This window comes from Arachis ipaensis, chromosome B02, assembly GCF_000816755.2.
Source record: "Arachis ipaensis cultivar K30076 chromosome B02, Araip1.1, whole genome shotgun sequence".
Classification (NCBI taxonomy): domain Eukaryota; kingdom Viridiplantae; phylum Streptophyta; class Magnoliopsida; order Fabales; family Fabaceae; genus Arachis; species Arachis ipaensis.
This window is the reverse complement of record NC_029786.2, coordinates 85,462,027-85,473,376: the sequence shown is the minus strand read 5'-3', so window position 1 is coordinate 85,473,376 and position 11,350 is coordinate 85,462,027.

The following is an 11,350-nucleotide window of genomic DNA, read 5'->3' as shown; positions in this document are numbered from 1 at the left end:
CATAGTTTTAATAGGGTTTGGGCACGAAGCCATACGTCGACATTTTAGTATAGTCCACCGTGTCATGACACTATGCCAGATCAGCTTTCCAGTGACGGAGATGGTCGCAGGGGCAAGTCGGAGCCACGATTACAAATTTGGGGGTTCTAATTGAGGATAATGAAATTGTAGGGGTCATTCTGAGCCTCGAGCCAAATTTCAAGGGCCAAATTGTGATTTAACTCGAATTTGGTTCCTTGTTCTAGGATTCTTGCTCTTTTTTTTTCACAGTTAGGAACTTGTCATAGACGTAATATTTTTTAATGTCATTATTCTAATACAAAAACATGAGAGCAAGAGAGAGAGATCGAGAGCGTGTGAGGTGGGAAAATACAGGGGGAAAGAACTAAACAAAGTAAACATGTTAAAGATCCTAGGGTTTGGAACAAAGAAGAGTATTAGTGATTGGAGCTTGATTCTTTCTCTATCTTCGTCGACAATTTGCCGGAAGATATATCAAAAATAGAACTCTTTAATATGTTCAAATGGACAGGCAGAATTATTGACATATATTTGTCACAGAAGAATAAAAATGGACATATCTATCTGTTTGCATTTGTACAATACACTACAAAAGGAGCAGCTTTGAAGGCTGTTCAGATATGAACAGTGTGGTGTTGAGAGGCAAAAGTGGTGATGCATAATACGAGGGACAAAGAAGTGAGGGTGATCACCAGACAGGATGTTGGAGAAAACAGTCCACAGACAAGGAGTGTGAAAGTAGTGGAAGAGAAAGTGGTAAGGTAGGAGTCTGATGCACCCATCAAAGATAAAAAAAAATAATGGATGGACAAAGAAGGTAGAAGTATCGATAGCAAATGAGAATGTCGTCTGGCTGCAGAGAAGTATCATCAGAGCTACGAAGTTGGCGATCTATTTTAATACGTTGTAGCAAAAGATTCATAAGGAGTGGCCAAAGGTAACACAAGTAAGGGATTTGGGAGCATATAAAGCAATGATAACGTTCAACACTGTGCTTAGTGCTGAAGAAGCTTACACTTTTAGAATGAACGACTTGTTAATGTTGTTTTATAAGGTATGGAGATGGGATGAGACCGAGAGAAGTGAGTCTAAAAGAATTTGGTTGGATTGTTATGGCGTTTCATTACATGCATAGTCAAGGGACACTTTTCGCAGAATTGGGGAGCAATGGGCGAGGTGGTGGAATGTGATAAACTGACGGAATCATGTACTTCTTTCAGTGTGGGTCGAGTTCTGATTGATACGTGTGTATTTGATATGATTAACGAGTGGATACACGTTACATTAGGTGCAAGTGTGTTTGGCGTCCTTGTAAGAGAAGTGGGGGGAGAGGTATATCGAGAGGCATGCTTTCGAAAGAGTAAGGAGACGACAGGTGACATGCACATAATAAATGGAGAAGAGGTGCAGAACGAAGATCATGGTGGTATTTTGAATAATCGCGACGAACGGCGGGTGGTTGATTGGGATCAGGCGACAGTGCTGATGGCGGTAAACCATAGGAATGATGAACAAGAAAAGGACAGATTGGTAAATTCCTATATAATTTTGAATGAATGGAATCACAAGAATTCAAATCTTAATTATGGGAGCGCTAATTTTGTGGCATTAAAGGAGAAGGAGGATTCTCAGGGATCTTTTGAAATTAAAGATGAGGTAGATTCGGAGGAAACAGTATCACATATTAATGAAGGTCGTTATGGAAACTACATTTTTGATGTTACAAGGAATGATATTGGGCTAGGGACTAACAGGCCCAAAAAGGGGAGTAAAGGACACAGTGATTGGAGAGAGGAGAGGGCCCAATGGATTAGAGCATCTAAGGGCCTCCCCAACTGGGTTGGATCTGACCCGGTCTCCATGCTGACCCAGCATGAGAAGCAGCTCCTGGTCACACACGGCACGTCCAAGCTTGACGGAAGCAGAGGCTGGGACGCGACATGAAAGGGAGGACTACTACGGAGATCCCACGTCGGAGGAGGGGGAAACGTCCGACAGGTTAACCCGGCAACGGGAGCAGTTGCTGATGGTGGCTGTGGCGGCTATGGAACCAGGACGAACGTGTGGCGCAGGGCCTGGGTCGCAACATGGTATGGACGAAGGTTGTGGTCAGCTACACGCACCAGATGAGGCCGCATGGAAGGCGGCGGCTGCAGGCCTTGCTGGAGGGAAGAGCAACGCAGGGGAAGCCATGAACGAAGAGGGAGAAGAACGACAGTGGAGGCAGAAAACGGGCATCAATGCAAAACCAATTAAAGAGCACTGGGAGACGAGTAGGATGCGGATTATAGGAGCTGTGGGCCACGACAATGTGAATGGCATAGTTAGAAGCTGCAACACACCAGAGGAAGACTAGCGATTACGAGGCGAGACAATATTGGGACTGGAGGAGGGGGAAATTGTGATGGATGGCTGGGCTCAGGATAATGGCAGAGGACAAGAGGAAGAACACGATAACTGTGCCAAGTCTAGTTTAGAGAAGGGAGTTGGCAAGGATGGTGACAACGAATTTCACAGTGAGGAACAAAGGCCGAGCTGGAAAGAGAAAATGGCTGAGAACAACGAGGCTTGGAAACTAGCTGTAGAGTCAGGTGCTCAGTGCAGTGATAAGGAGGATATTATGGCTATTTTGCAGGAGCAGAATGAAGCAATTGCTCTGAAGCGACGACAGGCAAAGCAAAAAGAAAAAGTTCGAAGGAGCCGGCCAAAAACTCGAAAACAAGTGTGTAATAATTTTGTGAAATGATTTTAAGTTCTTGGAATATTAGGGGGTTGGGAAGTGTTGGAAAAATTAGTATGCTAAAGAATTGTAAAAGTAAGTTTAGGTTGGAAATGATGGGTTTGATAGAAACAAAGAAAGAGATGGTGACTAAATTTGATGTAGTTCGTATATGGAAAAGTGACAGAGCTTACTGGGAGTTTGTAAGTTCAATCAGGGCTTCTGGAGGGTTATTGTTAATATGGGATGAAGCGGTCTTTAAATTGGTTAATTGCTATAAAGGGGATAGATGGCTGTGTGTAGAAGGGGTTGTGGTAAAAGATAATTTTCATTGCACTATTTATTTGGTATATGAACCGCATGAGAGAGCTGAGAAGTTCGCCGTGTGGGAAGAACTGAGTTATATTGCGGGGCTGTGTCAGGTGCCGTTTGTTATTTGGGAAATTTTAATGAAATTTTGCACTTGGAAGAGAGAAAAGGAGCAACTTGATTATGAGCGTCTGTGAAAGATTTTAGAGCATGGATAAATGATATGGAATTGATCGATTTGGCACTAAATGATCATAAGAATACATGGTTTAGGGGACAATTGTGCAGTTGTATTGATAGGAGCTTAGTTTCTTTGGGGTGGCTTGATGAGTACCTGGAAACGCGTCTAAGGGAGGTCCAAGAGGGTTATTGGATCACTGTCCTTTGATTATGGAAGACAGCAGAATTTTTGACGGCCCAAGACTATTCCGTAGCTTGTATTCGTGGTTCACGCATGAAGGTTTTTTTAGAATGGTGAAGGAAGAATGGAGGGAATTAAGTGATGTACAGTTCTTAGAAAAGATGAAAGTGCTGTTAGTACCGCTGCGTAGATGGCATATGCAACATTTTGGAGATATATTCGAGAGGATAAAGAGGTTTGAGGAAGAAATAAAGAAGGTGGATAATATGGTTAGTAACAGACGGTATGATGGTACAATAGAGGCAAGGAGAAGGGCGTTAGTGAGGTGCTGTGAAAAATGGTATGTGAGACAGGAGATTCACTGGAAGCAAATGTCTAGATCTCGGCACGTTAATGAGATGGATAGAAACACAAGATACTTCCATAATATTGCTTCGGCGAGAAGAATGAATAACAGAATTGAGGCTTTGGTAATTCATGGGAGGTTAGTGAGGAATCAAGCAAGGATTAAGGTTGCGGTTTGGAACTTTTATAAACATCTGTACCACCAGGAAGTTTCTCCAAGTGTGAGCTTTAGGGATGGATTAGTTAATCGGTTAGAGAGGGAGGAAGTTGAAGCCCTAGAGGTGTTACCATCAGTAGAAGAAGTAAAAGAGGCAGTTTGGGACTGTGAATCTTATAAGACTCCAGGGAGTAACGGATACAACATGAATTTTATAAAAAAAAGTGTTAGAATGAGATTGGAATGGAATTCACAGCAGCTGTGATGAGCTTTTTTGAGACCGCAAGATTACCAGCAGACTCTAATGTCACATGGGTAGCGTTGGCTCCGAAGTTTGTTGGGGCAAATGAGATAAAAGATCTCAGACCTATCAGTATGGTTGGGTATGTCTATAAAGTTATCTCTAAATTGTTGACACGAAGAATGAGGAGTGAAATGTCAGGTTTAGTTGGGGAATCACAAAGTGCTTTTGTGAAGGGGAGGAAGATACATGATGGAGCTTTACTTGCATATGAAACATTGCAATGGTTGCAACAGAAAAAAATGCATCAGCGATTATCAAACTGGACTTCCAAAAAACCTATGATAGAGTTAAATGGTGCTTTGTGGATACCGTGTTAGAGAAGATGGGCTTCGATAGAACACAAAGGGCATGGATCAGGGAGTGTATTAGATCGGCATCTATCTCGATTCTGGTTAATGGGTCACCATCGAAACCGTTCAAAATGGAGAGGGGGCTTCGTCAAGGCAACCCATTATCACCGTTTTTGTTTGTTCTGGTGGTGGACGTGCTTAACAGGATGATTGGGGAGGCAGTAAGGAAGGTAAAATATCTCCACTCTTAGTTGGTAGAGGTAATATAGAGTTATCACACTTACAATTTGCTGATGACACTATATTATTTTGTCCGCCGAAAGAGGAGATAGTGAGAAACTATAAGAGGCTTTTGAGGTGCTTTGAAATGATGTCTGGCTTAAGCATTAACTTTGAGAAGTCTAACTTGATACCAGTGAACTGCAGCCAGGAGTGGGTTAGACGGATGTTTCAACTACTGGGTTGCCAGGAGGCAGCCCTACCGGTGAGGTATCTTGGCATTAGCCTAGGAGCAAATTCGCGGTTGATAAAAATTTGGAAGCCAATTATAAATAAGGTGGAAGAGAAACTCAGCTTGTGGAAGGCAAATGTCCTTAGTAAGACTGGAAAGCTAGTACTCATTAAGTCAGTGATCAATAGCCTGCCTGTTTATTACTTGAGTTTGTATAAGATGCCAAATGCGGTTGCACAAAGAATCATCTCTTTACAGAGGAGGTTCTTCTGGGAGAAGGATGATGAACGACCTGGTATGGCTCTTGTGAAGTAGGAGATGATCCAAGCACCAAAGAAGCTAGAAGGGTTGGGAGTGGGTGATGCGGTGGTCCGTAATGCTGCTTTACTATTTAAATGGTGGTGGTATTTCTCAAAAGAGGGCTGTCCTCTGTGGAAGAAGATTGTGTGTTCCTGTAATAGCTTGAACCCAAATCACTTGTTGTTAACTCAGAAATTACCAAAAATAGGTGGCCCGTGGAGAGACATATGTCAAGTACAAATAAAGGAGAAACATGTAAAGCAGAAGATGATTGATGGACTTGCTATGAAAGTAGGGAATGGTAGATCTACCAGATTTTGGGAGGATACATGACTCCAAGTGGAAAACTTGAAAGACTTATTTCTAATACTTTTCTTGATTTCAAACAAAAAGAATCAGTAATTGGGGATTGTGGGTTTTGGGATGGGATAGATTGAATTTGGCACTTCCAATAGAGGAGAAAATTATGTCAATGGGAGACAGATACCTTAGACCAGATGCTTCATGTCTTGCAATCTGTTAGACTGATAGCAGAAGTGTAAGATATAGTGGTGTGAAAATTTGATAAGGAAGGCGTTTATTCAACTAACTCATTTGTGCAGGTTTTGCAGGAAGAGACTTTGGATGAGGAGCTTCCAAGATACAAATTCGCAAAGAAAATCTGGAAAGGCTTAGTTCCGCCTCGAATCGAGTTGTTCACGTGGTTTGTATTGGTAGGCCGGGTCAACACAAAGGATCGGCTAAGTAGGCTGGGAATCTTACAGCAGAATGAAAATTTGTGCGTATTGTGCAAAAAAGATGTTGAAAATATTCAACACTTATTCGTTACTTGTGAGTACTCTTGGCAGGTGTGGTGTGCATGGATCTCGGAGTTTGGACAGGCGTGGACTACACCCGGTACTTTGAAAGAACACTTTGAGAGTTGGAGATCAATGCCGATGAGAAAAGAGATGCGCAAGTTTTGGCTAGTTGGGTTCTTCTCAGTTATATGGAACATTTGGTTACAACGGAATGATGTCATATTTCAGAGCAAGACAACAGGAGTCGTAGATTGTGTGGCTCAAACTTTTTCATGCGCTGCGGAGTAGTGTGGTAAATAACTCATGTTGTTGATGGTTATGCCGGAGATAACATAGGATTTATCTTGTCTTTTTGCTGTTTTGTCTTTATTTGCTTCACTTGAGTGTTGATCTATTTCTTTCAAAAAAAAAAGGAACTTGTCATGAGCTACTCTCCACATGAACACTCTGATCCTCTCAGGATCCTTCCATTTTCAAATAACTTTTTAAATTTCTTTACCAGCTCCATCCACCTTTGCAAGTTCTCTATAGGCTGAGGCTATTGTGAATTTTTGTTTGTTGTATGTTTCATCCAATTGAATCCCTCCCTAGATGTTTTTTTGTGTCGACAAAGTCCTGGTCCGATCTATGATCATGTCACGAAGCATCTGTTTGAAATGATCAATATCTCATTTTTCCCTTTCATCTATGAATGTTTTGAATGGCTTGTTGTTTAATTCCTTTGGTATATGATTGATACAGTATTTTCTAAGAGTGTTTACTCTCTGAACCAGCAATCATCCCAAAAGCTTGTTCTTCCTCCATCTCCCATGACTCATTCAATATTTTGCCTCATAGTCTTATTAACTCCTTCCAGAGTGGAAAATCACTTTTCCTGCTAACCATATTTATTTGACCATCTCTTTCCTTGTCATGTTTGCTTAGTAAAACTTAAACTCATAGGGAGTTAGGTTTAGTGATAATTTTCTAGAGAATTTTTAAAAAGAAACCTGTGCTAACTGTGTTAAGGTCTTTGAACTCTAATCCTCTTTGTTACTTCGGTAAACATAATGTTTTCCAATCATATGGTGCATTTTCTCTTATCTTGACTCTTTTTCCAAACGAATTTTCTCTACGCCTTTTCAATCTCCTTACAAATTTTTTTTACAACTCTACCATTATGTATATCTTGAATTTTATCTCCATTCCATAGTATATCATAGAAACCTGAGGGCACACACTCCATAATTAGCTTTGTGAACTGTTCTAGTAAGTCAAATTTCTCAAGACACTCTCTTAGAAATCTCTATCTAATTCAATCATAGGTTTTTTCAAAATCAAACTTAATAGCCATAAATCCCTTTCTCCCCTTCAACCTCCTCATAGAGTATGTTAGCTCCTTAACAATAAGGATATTATCTTGAATCCTTCTACCTGGAACAAAACTTGATTGATATGGAGCAATTCTTTTTTCAAGAGCTTATTTTAATCTTTCAACTATAATATTAGATATGCACTTGTAGCTCACATTACAAAGTACTATAAGTTTGAATTGTGATATAAACTCTAGGGATTGTACTTTAGGGATAAAATCTATGAGTGTTTGATTAAGCCCTTTTATTTGCTCCGGATTTCATCAAATCTCCCTCACCATCTCTTTCACACTATCTTGTATAATTTTTTAAAATTTCTTAGAAAAAAGAGTTGGGTACCCATCTCTTCCTAATACTTTTAAGAATTTGATATTATGGATGGATTTCCTGATTTTACTGTCATTGAGGTTGTTGTTTATATTTAAAAAAATTTCCTCTTCCAAACTAGAATAAGATCTTCTAGTGCATATCTTTTGATTCGCTTCTGGGTCTTTTTGATATAGCTCTTTAAAGTAAGTGACAATATGATTAGCAAGATCATCTTGCTCCTCCATCCCTCCAATTATTCCTGTTGTCTCTTAGCTTAAAAATTTTATTCCTTCTCCTTCTTATTATAATTTGGGTATGAAAGTAAGTAGTGTCTTGATATTCCTTTATTATCCATTGGTCCCTTGATTTTTGCAGCCACATAACATCTTTTCTATCAAAAATATCTTTCCGCTATTTGTTTAAGCTTTTTTCCAGTCAATCTAGATAGGATTTATTTCCATAATTATCTACTCTTTGAATGCCTCTAATTTTGTACATATGCCTTCTTTTTTGCTTCTCAATATGACAAAATATATACTTATACTATTGGAGAAGCTTATCTGTAAATTTTTTAAAGTAGGCTAAAAGTAAATTTGGCCTTCCTATTATTCCTTCACAACGTCATTGAAATCAGAGTGAAGGTTCTACATAACTTCATATCTTTCTTGTCCCATCATTTGGGGTAGACGTATTGATAAAAATCAGATGGTGATCTGAGTTAGTTCTAGTTAAAACATCAATTCTTACTTCCGAAATTCTAGTTCTCCAAGGATCGTTGGCCAAAGTCAGATCAAACTTTTTGAACATTCTTTCTAAACCTTCCCACTGTAGTCCATGCCAAGTATATTTAGTTCTCACATGCCCGAGATCTATAGGGGAACAATCATTTATCCATCTTTTAAGTATCCTGTAGGTATTAGTGTCAATTCTACTTTTCTCTTCTTTTCATTGGGTTTCAGCTATATCATTAAAATCTCCAACAACAAGCTACTCTCCTCTTATAGTAGTGAAAATATTTTTCATATCAGCCTAGAGATTTTTTCTTTTAATTTCATTGAGACTAGCATAAATAGCTGTGAAGAGCCAACTATTCTTGAGTCATTTTTTCACTTTTATATGAACATATTATTCCTTAGACTTTATTATATTACTATTACATTAAGGTCTCTCCAAAGTATCCATATGCCACCACTAAAACCTCTAGCTTCTTTAATGTGAAAGAAAGATAGACTAAATCTTCTAATAACTCTTAAGGCTTGTTCTCCACTATATATAGTTTCTAACAAAACAATTATATTTGGATTATGCATTCTCATAAATTTTTTTGAGTGTGCGACAAAAACTATCACTAGTTGCACATTTGCAATTCCAGTTCATAATAATAATAATCTTAAAAAGGAAGATAAATTCAAACATACCTCTTCATGGGATGAGGTAAGATCCTCGTCCCTGAATTGTTCAAGTCCTTATCTTGCTCATCATTCATTTTCACGTATGGGATTTCAGGAACAAAATAATCTTCCATTGTGGTATCTTGAATTAATTATGGGTTATTATTGAAATTTTTATTATTTGGCATGGCAATTTGATTCTAGTTATACTCAACTTGTGTATTGGCATTTTGGTTCGAGTTTTGGTCAGCGACAATAATAGAGGATTTGGGCACTACACTAAGTGTTTTCAGGTTTGGGCTACGGTTTGTAACAAGGGTGGGTGATTCTTCTTTGGATGATTTCTAGTTGGTTTGTTCTGGCCTTGCATTTTGGATCACTTTATTTTTTGCTTCTTTTGGATTTTTTGTTTTTTAGATTTGTTATTTTGTGAAGCTGATTTGGCCTTTTGTCTTGGGTTGGTTATGAGATCTTTTGAGGTTGCTGTAGCTGGCTGATGGGTTCTTGGTTGTTGTGGTTAGGTTTTCTGACTGTAAGAGATTTCTGTTTTTTCACTATTTGTCTCCTTTTGCAGCTCATAATTAGAATTTGCATATTCATTTCTCAAAACATCAAACCTCGTACCTTCTGCCACTGTTTGCGCATTCTTTCCACTAGCTCTTATGCCCCACTATATGTTCTAGCCGCATTTTTCACGTATCGGTTTTTGAACCATCATCCATGGGATATATGCCTCCTCTCCTTTTGTGATTACTTGTTTGACCTTATTCTTGTTGATATTTTTAATATTATTCCTTTTTTCTTCATTCATATTCCTTCTTTCCATGGTCATTTCAACTTCTGGCTTTGGGTTTACTGGTTGCAGAGGTTAGGTGGTTAGTTGTACTGTGTCTTTTTGGACAAGAATCTTTTTCATGGTCTACTAATCCACATAAAAAACATATATCATGTAAACTTTCATGTTCAACATAGTACCCGGTTCCATTAATGGGATATTGTGAAATTAGAGGTTCCTTGAGTTTCAACTCCATGCAACCTAGCAAATTTGTCTCTGTATTTTTCTGCCGTATGAGCTAGACACATGCTGCTATCTTATCAATAGTGGCTACTTATAGGTTAAAATCTAGTCTCCAAAAGCTTAAAGAAAGGTAGTGATCTTTTATCTTTTATGGACCTCTTGTTAAAGAAAAGTCTAAGTCTTATTGTGAGAAAAACTTCACAATGAAATAATCATTTCCTAGGTTAATCACTTCCAACCTTCTTTACTTTCTCTACATGGCTTCCAACCTCCTAGTCAATTCCAAAACTGATATTCTTCATACCAAAAATTTTACTATTAATGTATTCCACCATGGATTTCTCAGATTTTTCATCACTACTTCATTGAGAATAAAGATTACAATTTCTCCTCCTTTTTTCTACTCTGATCTCTGGCTCACTTGTGTCATTCTTTGATTCTTTAGGTTCCTCATCTGAAAAAGAGAACTTGTCATCCTCTTCCATGGCTACTAGATTTTTTCCTTCTTTAACTGCTAACAAAAAATATTTCTTCGGTTGTTCTCTTTTCTCATTTCCTCCTGAATCATTTAAGTCTCCAACCATCCATTTCTCCTCCCTAGGAGCTAGGGACATATCACCAAAAAATTTCTTCCTTTTTCGAGCTTTCTTGACTTTCTTTACCCTTTTTTACGACTGATCATGTTTCTGTCATCACTATTGATGAGGTTCATGAGCACGAGAGTGCCCTCCGCGGCTGAAACCGCTTCTCATTTTAGCTAAAATTGTCAAACACGCAAGCAGTGAAATCAGAGAAAAAAAAAACAAATTTTTTATTTTATGAAATTAAGTAACAATACTGTTATTGTTACTTTCAAAGTATGAAACTTTTTTCCCATGTTTTTTTTGTTGTAGTCAAACATAATTGCTATTTTGGATTTTATAAATATCACTATTCCATATTTTATTTGAAAAGCTGAGACCCAAATTTTTGGGCCTAGACTATGACACTAATAATAATTTGGTATAATGATTTGCGACAAGAAGGATATATATGTGCCTTAGACCCAAAAACAAAGAGACAAATGCTAAGTTTGGTAAAAAATTTTAACAACGTGCTTGTTCTTTTTAAAAGCAAAAGCTTTTCATTTTATGCTTAGTAAATAAAAAAAAATCATGTGCTTGTACTTACAATTTTTAAAAGATAAGTGTGCTTTTAAAAACACCTAAGGTAGAGCTTTTAAA